The sequence below is a fragment of the Oncorhynchus mykiss genome, chromosome 8 (assembly GCF_057628025.1).
Source record: "Oncorhynchus mykiss isolate SJ-2025 chromosome 8, ASM5762802v1, whole genome shotgun sequence".
In the NCBI taxonomy this organism is placed as follows: domain Eukaryota; kingdom Metazoa; phylum Chordata; class Actinopteri; order Salmoniformes; family Salmonidae; genus Oncorhynchus; species Oncorhynchus mykiss.
In genome coordinates, this window is record NC_143029.1 from 17,143,266 (window position 1) to 17,160,769 (window position 17,504).

General features: G+C 42.6%; 1 long non-coding RNA gene across 1 annotated transcript in view; it reads right to left on the reverse strand.

Moving 5' to 3' along the window:
- The window catches only part of LOC149981434 (uncharacterized), a 74,930-nt gene that overhangs the window by 51,774 nt on the left and 5,652 nt on the right, over window positions 1-17,504 (reverse strand). Inside the window, exon 5 of the long non-coding RNA XR_016497624.1 lies at window positions 16,809-16,884. This is a non-coding gene — a long non-coding RNA (uncharacterized LOC149981434). The remainder of the gene's footprint in view (window positions 1-16,808; window positions 16,885-17,504) is intronic.

The following is a 17,504-nucleotide window of genomic DNA, read 5'->3' on the forward strand; positions in this document are numbered from 1 at the left end:
CTGGCTGGGCCACACAAAAACATTTGTGTAACTTGTCCCGAGGCCACCCCTGCGTTGTCTTGACTGTGTGCTTAGGGTCATTGTCCTGTTGGAAGGAGAACCTTCCCTCTGGAGCAGGTTTTCAGCAAGGATCCCTCTATACTTTGCTCCGTTAATCTTTTCCTCAATCCTGACTAGTCTCCCAGTCCCTGCCGCTGAAAAACATCCCCACAGCATGATGCTGCCACCACCACGCTTTACCGTAGGGATGGTGCAGGGTTTCCTCCAGACGTGAAGCTTGGCATTCAGGCCAAATAGTTCAATCTTGGTTTCATCAGACCAGAGAATCTTGTTTCTCATGGTCTGAGAGTCCTTTGATGCCTTTTGGCAAACTCCAAAATGGGCTGTCATGTGCCTTTTACTGAGGATGGGCTTCCATCTGGCCACTCTACCACAAAGGCCTGCAGAGATGGTTGTCCTTCTGGAAGGTTCTCCCATATCTACAGAGGAACTCTGGACCACTGTGTTCCCAAGAACACAGTGGTAGCCATCATCCTTAAATGGAAGAAGTTTGGAACCACTAAAACTATTCCTTGAGCTGGCCACCCGGCCAAACTGAGCAATCAGGGGAGAAGGACCTTGGTCAGGGAGGTGACCAAGAACCCAATGGTCACTGCCAGAGCACCAGAGTTCCTTTGTGGAGATGGGAGAATCTTCCAGAAGGACAAGCATCTCTGCAGCACTCCATCAATCAGGCCTTTAACTTCTTACGGGCAGTTGGGACGGTAGCGTTCCACCTGGCCAACATCCGGTGAAATTGCAGAGCGAGAAATTCAAAATACAGAATTATATATATTTAACTTTCATAAAATCACAAGTGTAATACATCAAAATAAAGCTTAGCTTCCAGCCGCTGTGTCAGATTTCAAAAAGGCTTTACGGCGAATGCACACCATGTGATTATCGGAGGACAGTGCCCGCATACAAAAGCATGAAAAACATTTCAACCAGGCAGATGCGCCACGAAAGTCAGAAATGGCGATATAATAAATGCCTTACCGGTGATGATCTTCTTCTGTTGGCACTCCAAAAGATCCCAGATACATCACAAATGGTCCTTTTGTTCGATAATGTCCTTCTTTATATCCATAAAAACTCAGTTCCCCTCCATCAAAATGCATCAAAATGCATGCAAAATGAATCCCAAACGTTACTAATAAACTTTTCCAAACAAGTCAAACAACGTTTATAATCAAACCATATTTACGTATTAAGGTACCTAAACGATCAAATTTAAGACGGAGAATCATTATGGTCTTTACCGGAGAAAATACCAAAGAACGCGCTCTCTTGCACACGCTTGGAAACACTACAGCCAAAATGGGAGACACTTAGAAAACAAAAATTTCTGGCTCATTTTTCCAAAAGCCAGCATGAAACTCTTTCTAAAGACTGTTGACATCTAGTGGAAGCCCTAGGAACGGCAATCTGGGAGGATTTCGCCTTATAATAAAAGTGACAGCCATTGAAAACAGTGAAAATAAATGTTGTCCTCTGGGTTTCGCCTGCCATATCAGTTCTGTTATACTCAGACATAATTTTAACAGTTTTAGAGACTTTAGAGTGTTTTCTATCCAAATCTATCGATTATATACACATATCCTAGCTTCTGGCCTGTGTAAAAGGCAGTTTACTTTGGGCACGCTTTTCATCCGGACGTGAAAATACTGCCGCCTACCCAAGAGAGGTTAATGGTTGGGTGTCCAGACGGAAGCCAAAAGTTACCTAAAGGACTCTCAGACCATGTGGACAAGATTCTCTGGTCTGATGAAATCGAGATTGAACTCTTTGGCCTGAATGCCAAGCGTCACATCTGGCAGAATCCTGGCGCACACACACACACACACACACACACACACACACACACACACACACAATAAAACATGTTTAATCAACTGCTTAGAGCATAAGGGACTGGAAATTCAGAAAACGTAATAAACTTTGAAGTGATACTCCTCTCTTATGCAGCTTTAGAGCTGAAACAACACAATTACTCCATATGTCTAGCAAAGAAAGACTCTTCTGGCAGAACAGCCATTTTACTGGAGAAATAACAGGCTGTGTTCTGCCCTGGTGTCTCTTAACTATGGTTCCAAAGGGTCGGAAACTTTCCGGTAAATTTCCCATGGGAAGTTAAGCCCTGGAATTTGGGCAATTTTGCTTAAATTCATCAAAAAAAGTTAGCTTATAACAGTGAACATTTTTTGTGGGATACACAAGGCAATTCTAGGTCGTGTGGCATATGTTGGTTAAACAATCCCCAATTCAATGGCATTGCAACTAATCAAATCAAATGTATTTATATAGCCCTTCTTACATCAGCTGATACAGTGGGGCAAAAAAGTATTTAGTCAGCCACCAATTGTGCAAGTTCTCCCACTTAAAAATATGAGAGAGTCACGCACCAGCGATTCCTGTGGCGCAGTGCGCGCTAACCAAGGTTGCCAGGTGCACGGTGTTTCCTCCGACACATTGGTGCGGCTGGCTTCCGGGTTGGATGGCGCTGTGTTAAGAAGCAGTGCGGCTTGGTTGGGTTGTGTATCGGAGGACGCATGACTTTCAACCTTCGTCTCTCCCGAGCCCGTACGGGAGTTGTAGCGATGAGACAAGATAGTAGCTACTAAAACAATTGGGGAGAAAAAAATCGTAGAAAATCTTTGGAGAGTTGAAAGTCCGTGTTGCCCAGCAACAGCCCCAAAACATCACTGCTCTAGAGGAGATCTGCATGGAGGAATGGGCCAAAATACCAGCAACAGTGTTTGAAAACCTTGTGAAGACTTACAGTAAACGTTTGACCTCTGTCATTGCCAACAAAGGGTATATAACAAAGTATTGAGATAAACTTTTGTTATTGACCAAATACTTATTTTACACCATAATTTGCAAATAAATTCATAAAAAATCCTACAATGTGATTTTCTGGAGAAAAAAAATCTCATTTTGTCTGTCATAGTTGAAGTGTACATATGATGAAAAGTACAGGCCTCTCTCATCTTTTTAAGTGGGAGAACGTGCACAATTGGTGGCTGACTAAATACTTTTTTGCCCCACTGTAACCCATTCCACTTTGCCAAAGCACAGCCCCCACACCACTAGAGGGATATCTTCAACCACCAACTTACCATCCTGAGACAAGGCCGAGTATAGCCCACAAAGATCTCCGCCATGGCACAACCCAAAGGGGGAGCCAACCCAGACAGGAAGACCACGTCATGCAACTCTGCATGCACAATGCATTATTCCATCACGTGCAGCTGATACTCAAGATCTTGCATACTAATGAGATGCTATTGAGCCCACACTACCATAACTGTCTGAGCCAAGGTCTACATGCTTTCTGGTAAGTTTTGACGACAATACTGGGTGGGGTGAATATATTTTATATGACATACATGTTTTTCTGTTAACTAGTAAATAGTAGCCTACAGCAAAGTGTTTAAATCATTTCTAACTTGTTAACAATTTCTGCTAGTTAGTTTTTCTACCATGTGGGTTTTAGCTTGCTTGAGCCTGCTAACTGAGTGTTAATTCACCTGTTTCCATACACGTTTCATTTTGAAACATTTCTCACAAAGGAGTTGATTAATCTAACTGCTTAACTATTTATCTGTACATGGAATTGTATTTTTTTTATTTAAAAAAAACAACTCATTTCTACAGGAAAATGCCACGGGCACTATCTGATGTGTGGAGACATTTCACTGCAGCTAATGTAGAAGGAAAAGCTGTGTACATTTGCAAATACTGTGCCAAATCATATATGAAGAATGCAATAAAGATGCAGAATCATCTGGCCAAATGCATAAAGTTCCCTCAGCACTCATAACAAGCAACCTTTGACAAAAGTCCCTCTACTTCTATTCGAGGTCAACATGATGAATCAGACACCCTATCGATAGCAACAGCTTGCTTATGGATGTCTGGAATCAGAAGTTTTTTTGGCTCAATGGAGGAACGTAGTCAGAGATGCTGGTGAATGTCTTGCTCGAGCTGTGTATGCAACTGGTTCACCTCTGATGCTCACAGGCAATGTGTATTGGAAGAGATATCTGAATGTTCTTTGCCCAGCATACACCCCTCCAACCAGACATGCTTTATTTACTAATTTGCTGGATGCAGAGTTCAACAGAGTTCAAATTAAGGTCAAGCAAATCATAGAGAAAGCAGACTTGGTTGAATGTTCGTGGGCAAGGAATAATTAACTACATCATCTCCACCCCATAACCAGTATTCTACAAGAGCACAGACACAAACGACAACAGACACACCGGTCTCAAAATTGCAGATGAGCTGAAGGCAGTCATCAATGACCTTGGACCACAGAAGTTATCTGCACTGGTGACAGACAATGCTGTGAACATGAAGGCTGCTTGGTCTAAAGTGGAGGAATCCTACCCTCACGGCACACTGATTGGCTGTGCTCCTCGTGCATTGAATCTGCTCCTCAAGGACATCATTGCACTGAAACAATGGATACAAGAGAGCCAAGGAAATTATTAGGCATGTGAAGGTTCATCAAGTTATAGTAATCTACTTCACCAAGCAGTGAGAAGAATAAGAGCACCACATTGAAGCTGCCCAGCAACACTCGTGGAGTGGTGTTGTCATCATGTTTGACAATCTCCTGGAGGGGAAGGAGTCTCTCCAAGAAATGGCCACATCAGTCTGCTGATATGGATAGCCCCATCAAGAGGATCCTCCTAGATGATGTATTTTGGGAGAGAGTGGTAAGCAGCGTGAAACCTAGCGCAGTAGCCATTGCACAGATTGAGGGAGACAATCCTGTCTGATGTTCAGACCTTGCTTGCAGATGATAGAGAAGAAATACGTACTGCCCTGCCCACTTCATTGTTGCTCCAAGCAGAGGAAACTGCAGTTCTGAAACACATCAAAAAGCGTGAAGACTTCTGCCTGAAGCCCATACACACCACAGCGTACATGTTGGTCCCTAAGTGCAGTATGCTGGCAAGAGCATCCTGTATGGTGCAGAGATCAACAAGGCCTATGGTGTCTTCACTACCGTGTCACGCCACAGTGGCCTGGATGAGGGTAAGGTTCTTGGCAGTCTGACGAAGTACGCTTCCAAACAAGGGATTTGGGCTGGAGATGCAATATGGCAGTCGTGCCAACATATCTCATCAGCCACCTGGTGGAAGGGACTTTGTGGATCTTGAGGCTCTTTCCCCTGTTGCCTCCATCATCCTCCAAATCCTGCCAACATCAGCCACCTCAGAGCGCAACTGGTCCTTGTTTGGGAACACACACACACACAACAAAGCACGCAACAGGCTGACCAATACAAGGGATGCAAAATTGGTGGCCATCCGGGCAAATGTGAGGCTTTTGAGCCTGACAACAAGCCATCCTCAACAAGGTTGGAAAGTGACAGTGAAGATGAGGCCTCAGAGTCTGATGTTCAAGAGGTGGACATTGAGAAGGTCCAGGGAGAAGACATGGAAGCCTGAGATGAAGACAAACAAAGCTTTAGTTTCTATACTATCATTTTACATGTATGTTAAAAACATTTTTGGGAGATGCGATGGCTCATTCAATAAAGTTTGTCTCCATATGATATGGTAAACATTTCCAATGCAAAAAACATCTACATTGTATTATTAAATGTGCATATATTTCAGTTAATTCCCATATATTCCCACGGAAAGTTTCCACCTCTAAATATTCCCCAAAATGTGCAAGCCTAATCTTAACAGCACAACGCTCTGAAATATATAAATTCATTAAGACATTTATTGCCATGGATCTTGCCCTGGAGGCAGAACGGGGGTGATTTCTGTTAGATGGGCCAGCTGCAAAGTTAAAATTGGCTATATTGTAAAAAATTCATGAAAATAAAAAACATTTGCTTTTTGGTCTTCATTTAAGGTTAGGCATTAGGGTTAGCTGTGTGGTTAAGGTTAGGTTTAAAGATCTTATGACTTTGTGGCTGTGCCAGCTAGTGACAGAGCTGCCTCCAGGGCAAGACTTATGACAAGAAATGCCATCCTGTATAAGAGTGGGTCACACACACAGTGCACCAGAAGGTATACAGTGCATTCGGAAACTATTCAGACCCCTTCACTTTTAACAAATTTTTGTGCTACAAGCTTATTCTAAAAAAAAATGTTTTTTTTAAATGTTCATCAATCTTCCCACAAAACCCCATAATGACAAAGCAAAAACATGTTAAGACATTTTTGCAATTTATAAAAAAGAAGTGAAATATCACATTTACAAAAGTATTCTGCCCATTTACATTTGGCAGCGAATACAGCCTGGAGTCTTCTTGGGTATGACGCTACAAGCTTGGCACACCTGTATTTGGGGAATTTCTCCTATTTCTCTCTGCAGATCCTTAAGCTCTGTCAGGGGTCATGGACATTTTAAAAGAGACTGTAGATTCTTCAAACAACTTTATAATAAGATTAGCAAAAATAGAGCAATCAACAATCACTTAAATAGTTCAGAGTTAAATGCCCAACAAACAGAGTTGGCTCTCAGCTTTTATAGAAAAGTCCAACTTCTGTCTATGTGGCAGTTAACAGGTGTGAGTGAGAACATGACACAACAGGTTGGAACTTTTGGGGGCATTCACAGTAAGTAGCCCTGCACGAGCCGGAGCGGCTCATAGGAAAATTTCTGTAGCGTGATGCAGCTTGATGTACAAGTACACCTTCTGGACTCTAGTCTATTGCAAGGCCTTACTGCTAATCCATCTCATAATGCTGAGTGTCAAGCAGAGAGGCATCGGGTCCCATTTTTACATTCTTTGGTGCGACTCTGCCAGGGATCGAACTCACAACCCACCACAAGGCCACTGAGTTGGTGGGGCAATCACCGCCTCCTACTAAAAATGCACCCTACCGACTGCTTGGGAAACGACCCAGAAATTACATTTGGGGTAGGTTTTGCTAGATAAACTGCCTAAAAAAAATAATAATCAGGAAACAAGTTATCTAATGCCATCATTCCATGGTGTTGTGCTATCAGTGGGTTTGAGACTGAACCTACGTCCCAAATGGCACCCTATATAGTGCACTACTTCCGACCAAATATGTGCTCCAGTCCAAGATGCCACTCTATTTAGTGAGCTATTTGTAACACAGTTTGAGAAGCTAGATCAAATGCCCATGATTTCTTATCAAATATCTCTCCTTTCTGGTGATTTAAGCAAATTTGCAAAGCAACATTTTAAGCAGAAGTCGGTCAACAAAGAAACGTCCCTTTTTCAGGACCATGTCTTTCAAAGATAATTCGTAAAAATCCAAATAACTTCACAGATCTTCATTGTAAAGCGTTTAAACACTGTTTCCCATGCTTGTTCAATGAACCATAAACAATTAATGAACATGCATGCACCTGTAGAACGGTCGTTAAGACACTAACAGCTTACAGACGGTAGGCAATTAAGGTCACAGTTATGAAAACGTAGGACAACAAGAGGCCTTTCTACTGACTCTGAAAAACACCAAAAGAAAGATGCCCAGAGTCCCTGCTCATCTGCGTGAACGTGCCTCAGGCATGCTGCAAGGAGGCATGAGGAATGCAGATGTGGCCAGGGCAATAAATTTCAATATCCGTACTGTGAGACGCCTAAGACAGCACTACAGGGAGACAGGGCGGACAACTGATCGTCCTCGCAGTGGCAGACCACGTGTAGCACCTGCACAGGATCGGTACATCCGAACACCACACCTGCGGGACAGGTACAGGACGGCAACAACTGCCGAGTTACACCAGGAACACACAATCTCTCCATCAGTGCTCAGACTGTCCACAATAGGCTGAGAAAGGCTGGACTGAGGGCTTGTAAGCCTGATGTAAGGTAGGTCCTCACCAGACATCACCGGCAATAACGTCGCCTATGGGCACAAACCCACCGTCGCTGGACCAGACAGGACTGGGAAAAAGTGCTCTACCACTGATGAGTCGCGGTTGTGTCTCACCAGGGGTGATGGTCGGATTCACGTTTATCGTCGAAGGAATGAGCGTTACACCGAGGCCTGTACTCTGGAGCGGGATTGATTTGGAGGTGGAGAGTTCATCATGGGCTGGGGCGGTGTGTCACAGCACCATCGAACTGAGCTTGTTATCATTGCAGGCAATCTCAACGCTGTGCGTTACAGGGAAGACAATCTCCTCTCTCATGTGGTACCCTAACTGCTGGCTCATCCTGACATGACCCTCCAGCATGACAATGCCATCAGCCATACTGCTCGTTCTGTGCGTGTCAGTGTTCTGCCATGGCCAGCGAAGAGCCTGGATCTCAATCCCATTGACCATGTCTGGGACGTGTTGGATCGGAGAGTGAGGGCTAGAGCCCCCCCCCCTTGCAGGTGCCTTGGTGGAAGAATGGGGGAACATCTCACAGCGAGAACTGGCAAATCTGGTGCAGTCCATGAGGAGATGCACTGCAGTTCTTAATGCAGCTGGTGGCCACACCAGATACAGACTGTTACTTTTGACCACCCACCCCCCTTTGTTCAGGGACACATTCAATTTCTGTTTGTCACATCTGTGGAACTTGTTCAGTTTGTCTCAGTTGTTGAATATGATGTTTATACAAATATTTACACATGTTAAGTTTGCTGAAAATAAATGTTGACAGTGAGAGGACTGTCATGACATTGGCCAGGGGGATAGGTTTATGACCGTCATAAATACCTCTTCCCCTCTTTTCTCTTCTCTAAGCCTACTGAGGTTACATTTAAAAACCCCTTGGTTAACATAGAGATTCTGGGAATATCAGTATGTGGGAGGAAATGAACTATATTCTGGTAATCCAAATAATTGAACATATGCAGTGGTACTTAATGAATATGATGTCAGTTTGGTTGTCATCTGAGACATTCTCATCAATGATAAGATGACATAAACTCCACAGTGGAAAGTCTACACATCAGAGTTATCAGATTCACATGGAATTGTTGTTCAATTTAAATGTTTGAATATGAAATTATTTGTGATGGGATGAAATGTGGTTTTAGCTTCTAAAATGTGAGATTTGGATTTTCATAAGACAGGGCTGCTCAATCAGTGGCCCTCCCCTGTGAAGGGACAAAGGCTATACAATTTTTCAAACACACCCTCCTCTTCCTTCCTATATAAGCTCTTGACTACAACATAACTTTCTGTTCTGCGGATGTGAGGATGACGATCCCATGTCAGAATGGTTCAGGAAAAAACTACAGAACGAAGCCAACGTAAATATTTTTTTGCATTTTCCTTTTCCAAATGGGCGGTAATTTAGAATGCATAAGATACTGTATTTACGATAGCACAGCTTCTTCCCTATGTTCCCCCAGTCTCCCGCTCTTTCACTCAAACCCCGCCCCTTTTCCTTTGTGTAACAAGCTGTCATATCTGTTCCACCCGCTAGGGACATTACCAATGATGTAAAGAATTATCCAGGTATAATTAATTCTTTGTATATGTTATTCTGTGTGATTAGTTAGGTATTTAGTAAATAAATAATTAAACCAAACATCTTAGATGTAATAAAGATCTCTGCAAAAACGTCAACATTAATGACGGATTTCTTGAGTTATCTTAGATTAATTCTGACTATTTTAAGGAAGTGTATACTGAATACGGCGTCTTGTTTTTCAAGTGAATGTCTTTTAAGGGAGTGTGCGAGTCGCCAGCCGAACTGAAGCATGCTGATGCCTTTAGAGTGAATCTAACCGTGGAAGTGCGCTGCTAGAGTGACAGGGGCCTTGTGTGTGGGAAACAGCTACAAAAGAGCGAGACGACAAACAGATTATACTAAAAACAGATGTTACACGCAGCTGAGGGGCGGTTCAAAATATTGCATGCTTCTGTGATATGGATATTGCACATGTCAATATTGAAATTTTGATGTGAATTTGATTAATTGTGCAGACACGGCATCTCTCCTTGGCTACAGCCCATTTCCCCAGTCCTTTCACTTTTCTCAGGCAGTCTCACCACTTTCTCTCCTTCCTCCATTTTCCCGGGACCGACCCAGAGGAGGGTCCCCAACTGAGACGACTACTGACCAATCACGTTGGGGGGAGGGGGGCCAGGCACGTCCACAATGACGGAAGAGCTCTTTGAGGTGTTGCCTTTGCAGATCCCAGGTGCGCGGGCCTGGGCGAACGCAGCCACCGCCGCCTCAATACTGACCCATATCAAGATGAAGGAAACACACAGAATCACAACATCAGTCAGGCCCTCTGGCCTAACAGGAGATCCCTCTAGAGACAGGAGTTAATTGATATCCATCAGTGGACTACACTGTCTCAGCTCATCAATCATCTTTGACCAATGGACAACCCTGTCAAAAATCATTCAACAACATCGGATCACGTCGCTGCTTAGTTATTGTATGTCCGCTGACTGATTCTGTGGCTGACAGTGTGAGAAAGGAAAGATGAACCACATGTGATAATGTCATACAGAACCAGAAGTGATGCACATCTCAGAATCTGAGAGTGCTGTGGGATTATTAAACCAGAGGAAATGGGGGGTAGAGGGGAATTGAGGAGGTCCATCCTCATCCTGTCTATACCTCCAACTCTAAGCCCAAGGGAATTCACAGATTCTGCTAAACATTTCTAGATCCAGTCACTCTGTGCCCAAACACACATTCATCCGCTGCCTTTCTGCTCCGCTGCAGTAAATTATTCAGCACCTCTGGAGTCGGCTCTTCACCACAAGCTCCGTCTTTCCCTAAGCATGACTTCAATGATAGACAGCATCCCTCCTTATGACATCACACATTTAGAACACAGAGCCCTTCATGCAGATTATATGTTGGAGACATTCTTCATTCCCTACATCTTTAAAAATGTATATTCAATCTCAGGTTACAAAATGTATTGGTCAAAATCGGCACCAATTCAGCTGAATGAGGAATACTCTGTCCTGACCCAATAGTAATCCCAATCCCAATTTCAAATACCTAGGTATTGACAACATATCACCACCATTACCAATTTCAATAGTGTTTATAAACAAATAGTCAGACCTGCAAAGATGGTCTCAATGCAAAAATTCTAACTCTTTTCAGACATGTATTTCCATCGTTAAGATGAACATACTTCCACAGATAAACTTTTACAGCTCTATGATTCCCGTTTCACCACCAATGGGATATTGGAAGGAATTGCATACTTTGATCTCCAAATTAATATGGATCAAACTGTCCACTTTAAAGAGACAGCAGTGTTCTGGAGGCCAAAAACCTCCCAAATCTTAAATTATATTTTTGGGCCTTTATGCTAAGACCACTACGTGACTGATCAGTTTCTGAAGGAAATTGCAGAACGGCGCAAAGTTCTGTATCCAATTTTCAAAGAAAATAGATTAAAAGGGAAACGAGTAGCTCTCGTCGTTGATAAACTATATATTGATAACCAGTTGTTCAGAGACACAAAGACTACTCCATGGTTATTTTAAAAATTTATTTATTATTTAGTTATTTAAAAAAGTTCTCATAGTTGAGGAAAAAAAACACAATTCTAGCCCGGTTATGGATTGTAACAATACAATAAAAAATATAGCTTTTCTATATATCTTCACATATTGAACACATTGAACACACAAGCACTAATTCAACATAGTGAAGATAAAAACGAAGTAAACAGAAGGCACAGTATGTGTGGTGTGTGTTTATTTTTATTTGTTATGTTTGGAAAGTTGAGTGAGTGAGTAATGAAATGGTTGCATATCCCAGAGACAATGTATTGCTGTGGGCCGGGGTATGAGAGAGCTCTCAATGTTGTTCAGATGATGGATATACTTTTATAATGAATTATACGTCTTGTTTATTTATTGTCCTATCATGGTGGAACAGTTTTAAAATAAATGATACATTTGATTTGTTATTGTCCTATCATGGGGAACTACATTTTTTAAATAAATGATATCTAATTATTTATTTATGATCCTATTTTAATGGTACGGCCCATGACCCTATACCCTAGACACCCACCTGAATGACCCAGATACTAAGGAGAAGTCCCTAACTGTTTTATGTGCATGCAGTAAGCAGTCTGTATGCAGCCAAAATGATGGTCAGAGACCAAGAGCAGCACTGCCCCCTCAAGATTCTGAGCCTGCTTGGCAGGGTTGGTCCTGCAAAGCCAAAGCCCCCTAAAGGGAGAGCATACTACACAAGGAAATTCTCAAAGCTGCTAATGAGAACCTTGATGACCTTGTACCTAGCCGGTGGGGATTCCGGTGGGGTGCCCCCACCCAGGCAGTGGCAGTGCTGGCAACACTAGCTGCAGTAACCCATGGGGAGGGGGTCACACTCGGATATTCAGAGAGGGGGTATATTATTGTGACCCTAGTGGCACAGAATCAAAGTCAGACTGCATGGAGATGCTTGGGAATATGGTCAATACGGGTGACCGTATTGTGGGTGTTTCAGGGAAAGGTGTACATTTGACCTCCATCATTTAGGATGTGACAATGGTAAATAAAATCTCTCAATTTTTGCCTATTTTTTTGTGCGGTCTTGCAGGTCTTCTCATGCAGCTGCAACTGCAAGTACATTTGTAAATCAAGACCTATCTTGAGTTGAGCTCTGGGGTGGTGTAATTGTTGAGTAAGTGAGCTTATGGTTGTGAGGGGGTATGGGTTGAGTGTGTGTGGGTGTATGTGTGTATCCCACAACTGTTGCGAAGGAGTAAAAGATGTTAGCGACAATAGAGGATGATCCACAGCTATATATAATACAAATTGAGGTGAGGGTGATGGTAATGCATTTGGCAGTTAATCTACTTCAATTCGGTAAATGGCACTGTGTGCTCTTTTCAAAGGATGGATCCCAGTCGGTTATGGGATACAGGGGGTCGAGGGTGGTCTGCCGGGCATTGGGATGACAACCCAACTCGGGATGAGGAGGGCTTTTAGCGGGTTGAATAGTAGGGACCAATTGGAGGTTTACTTAGTAGAAATGCAAAGATCATGGTACAGCTATATAGACACTCAACCATCATGTTACTTTTTAATGGTACGTTTACGAACATATATTTTGATAAAAATAATTGAAAGTTGTGTCTCAATATGATAGGTGGTGAAATAAGTATAGCCAGTTACAATTGTAATGGCCTAGCAGATAATAAGAAAAGACCATCAGTATTTACCTGGCTAAAAGAGAAGGAATATAATATATATAGTTTACAGGAAACCCATTCAACAGTTTTAGATGAAGTTTTGTAGAAAAAGAACTGGGGGGGCGAAATATACTTCTCCCATGGACAAAGAAATTCAAAAGGGGTGATGGTCTTGATTAACAATAATTTTGATCCAAACGTGCAAATTGTCCAAACAGATCCTCAAGGTAGATGGATTATTTAAAATATGTTATTGGACAATAAACAGATATGGCTTTTTAACCTATACGGTCCGAATAATGATGATCCAAGCTTCTTTGAAAATATATATAATAATTTATCAACTCTACAAGCAACACTAGACTAGACTATTATTATGGTGGGAGATTTTAATACGGTCTTAATACGGTCTTAAATACCTCTATGGACCGGAAAGGAAATCACACTACAAACTATCACCCTCAGGCATTTAAGGAAATCATGAATGTCATGGATATATTGGAATTAGTGGCTATATGAAGACTTAAATACCCTGACCTAGTGAGATATATATGGCGGAGGCTTAATCAAGCTAGTCGCCTTGACTACTTTCTTATACCATTCTCTCTGGCACCAAACGTTTAAAAAGTGTTGATGGTGGAAATAATGCGGTCGGATCATCACATAATTGGCATATACAGTGCCTTGCGAAAGTATTCGGCCCCCTTGAACTTTGCGACCTTTTGCCACATTTCAGGCTTCAAACATAAAGATATAAAACTGTATTTTTTTGTGAAGAATCAACAACAAGTGGGACACAATCATGAAGTGGAACGACATTTATTGGATATTTCAAACTTTTTTAACAAATCAAAAACTGAAAAATTGGGCTTGCAAAATGATTTGTATGTGTATATGTCTGCATGTGTGTATGGATATACAGAGGGGCAAAAAAGTATTTAGTCAGCCACCAATTGTGCAAGTTCTCCCACTTAAAAAGATGAGAGAGGCCTGTAATTTTCATCATAGGTACACTTAAACTATGACAGACAAAATTAGAAGAAAAAAATCCAGAAAATCACATTGTAGGATTTTTTATGAATTTATTTGCAAATTATGGTGGAAAATAAGTATTTGGTCAATAACAAAAGTTTATCTCAATACTTTGTTATATACCCTTTGTTGGCAATGACAGAGGTCAAACGTTTTATGTAAGTCTTCACAAGGTTTTCAGACACTGTTGCTGGTATTTTGGCCCATTCCTCCATGCAGATCTCCTCTAGAGCAGTGATGTTTTGGGGCTGTTGCTGGGCGACACGGACTTTCAACTCCCTCCAAAGATTTTCTATGGGGTTGAGATCTGGAGACTGGCTAGGCCACTTCAGGACCTTGAAATGCTTCTTACGAAGCCACTCCTTTGTTGCCCGGGCGGTGTGTTTGGGATCATTGTCATGCGGAAAGACCCAGCCACGTTTCATCTTCAATGCCCTTGCTGATGGAAGGAGGTTTTCACTCAAAATCTCACGATACATGGCCCCATTCATTCTTTCCTTTACACGGATCAGTCGTCCTGGTCCCTTTGCAGAAAAACAGCACCAAAGAATGATGTTTCTACCCCCATGCTTCACAGTAGGTATGGTGTTCTTTGGATGCAACTCAGCATTCTTTGTCCTCCAAACACGACGAGTTGAGTTTTTACCAAAAAGTTATATTTTGGTTTCATCTGACTATATGACATTCTCCCAATCTTCTTCTGGATCATCCAAATGCTCTCCAGCAAACTTCAGACGGGCCTGGACATGTGGTGATATGATCCTTAACTAGTCTCTCAAAGCACTTCATGATGACAGAAGTGAGTGCTACAGGCCGGGCGATAAGTCGTTTAGCTCAGTTAACTTAGCTTTCTTGGGAACAGGAAAAATGGTGGCCCTCTTGAAGCATGTGGGAACAGCAGACTGGGATAGAGATTGATTGAATGTCCATAAGCACACCAGCCAGCTGGTCTGCGCATGCTCTGAGGACGCGGCTAGGGATGCCGTCTGGGCCGGCAGCCTTGCGAGGGTTAACAAGTTTAAATGTTTTACTCACAAAGGCCGCGGTGAAGGAGAGCCTGCAGGTTTTGGTAGCTGGCCGTGTCAGTGGCACTGTACTGTCCTCAAAGCAAGCAAAGAAGTTGTTTAATTTGCCTGGGAGCAAGATGGTGTCCACGATGGGGCTGGTTTTCTTTTTGTAATCCGTGATTGACTGCAGACCCTGCCACATACGTCTCGTGTCTGAACCGTTGAATTGCGTCTCTACTTTGTCTCTATACTGATGCTTAGCTTGTTTTATCGCCTTGCAGAGGAAATAGCTACACTGTTTGTATTCGGTCATGTTGCCCTGATTAAAAGCAGTGGTTTGTGCTTTCAGTTTTGCGCAAATGCTGCCATCAATCCACGGTTTCTGGTTGGGGAAGGTTTTAATAGTCACCATGGGTACAACATCACTGATGCACTTGCTAATAAACTCGCTCACCGTATACATCAATGTTGTTGTCTGAGGCTATCCGGAACATATCCCAGTTCACGTGATAGAAGCAATCTTGAAGCGTGGAATCTGATTGGTCGGAAAAGCGTTGAACAGACCTGAGCACAGCCGTTTCCTGTTTTAGTTTCTGTCAATAGGCTGGGAGCAACAAAATGGAGTAGTGGTCAGATGTTCCAAAAGGAGGGCAAGGGAGGGCTTTGTATGCGTCACGGAAGTTAGAGTAGCAATGATCCAGAATGCTGCCAGCCCGCGTCGCACATTTGATATGCTGCTAAAATTCAGGGAGCCTTGTTTTCAGATCAAGAAACCCAAATCACTTGCTACAATTTGGTCCACATGACTTAACATAAATCTATGTGTATAATGTATATTGGTTTGCTATTTTCTGTTCTGGCCTAAAATAATAAAAACTTTAAAATCACAAAAAAAATAACCCAGAGGCCATAATTGCAGAGTTGTCAATGAAGTTATTGGTTTTGTATTGGGGCTTATCAGGTGGTTTGGGCAGGCAGAGATAGTTGAAATAGAACCCAATCCAATAAACTACAAGGCTAAAGGAGTCCGCATGCTTCCCAGCCAAAACAGTTTGTGCATAAACCGAAGTCTTCGCCCCTTCGTCGGTGATTGGATAATAGTAGGGACCCTTCAACGAAGTCTTTGTAGTCATTCAACGAGAGACTTGTTTTCATGCAAAAAATGTTAATTGAAAAATACTAAACCAAACGTCTTAGTTAGACGTAAAATTGTGCGATTAATGAATGACAGATTTCTTGAGTTTTCTTATGTTAATACAGCGTATTGTGAAGAAGTTTATACCAGCTACGGCATCACAAGATGGACAAACAGTACTATTCCCTTTTTTTCTCGTATGCAAGCAGTCTTTTAAGGGACTTTCGTTCGAGTCGGCTAGCCGAGTTCAGCTAGGCGCCAGCTGAAGTATGCTGACGTCTTAAGTCTGCTTCCACTGCAACATGGCTACACCCCCTTAGGGGACAAGATAAGTACATCCTGAACACAGAGGAGTGACACAAAACAAACCACTCTGGGAATTGTGTTGATTGTGTGGTCAATATTGGAATCCATTAAGTGATTTGGCTAGCTGGCGGACGGCCGGACAGACAGACAGAGCGTAACAAACACAGTTCCCTGTGGTGCTGCTTGATTGGGATGGCTAGGCCTTACCTCCAATCCATCTTCTCCACCAGGTATGCACAGATCAGAAAGCCTGTCCGATTGAAGCCGTACGTGCAGTGGACACCTGTGGGAGAAGAAAGAGAGAGACACTGCTTAAGACAATCAAGCAAAGTGCCCATCTGTCCCTACTACTACAATTGTGTGTACTTGCAATTGTGCTTCTATATCTGCATTGCTTGCTGTTTTAGGTTGAGTTTCTGTACAAGCACTTTGTGATATCTTCTGATGTAAAAAGGGCTTTATAAATACATTTGATATTCAATGAAATGCAAATGAGACAGTCCAATAACCCTGTCATTTTCCAACCATCTCTCTCTTGCTAAATCAATAGTCCTATCTGTGAAGAGAGGAGGTGGTGGTGGCCTGGCTACGCATAACGCCCACTGAATCCTCCTGAGAGAGCCCTTATGCCGGGTGTTCACTACACGACTTTCAAAATCTTAACCTCGCAGAGCCTCTCACATTAAACGACTGTCTTTCCTGTAGTTTGTCTTGCCAACGTAGTGGTGCCACACTAAACAATCTGGCACAGACGAGGTGTCACAAACTACACCATTCTTCACTTGGTCATGAGGAATCTCCATTCCACCACGCTGTCTCGCAAAAACAATGTGATTAGATTGTTAACGTAGCTAGAACGAGCTGTGGTTGAAAGCAGCTTCAAATGTTTTCAGTCAGACATTC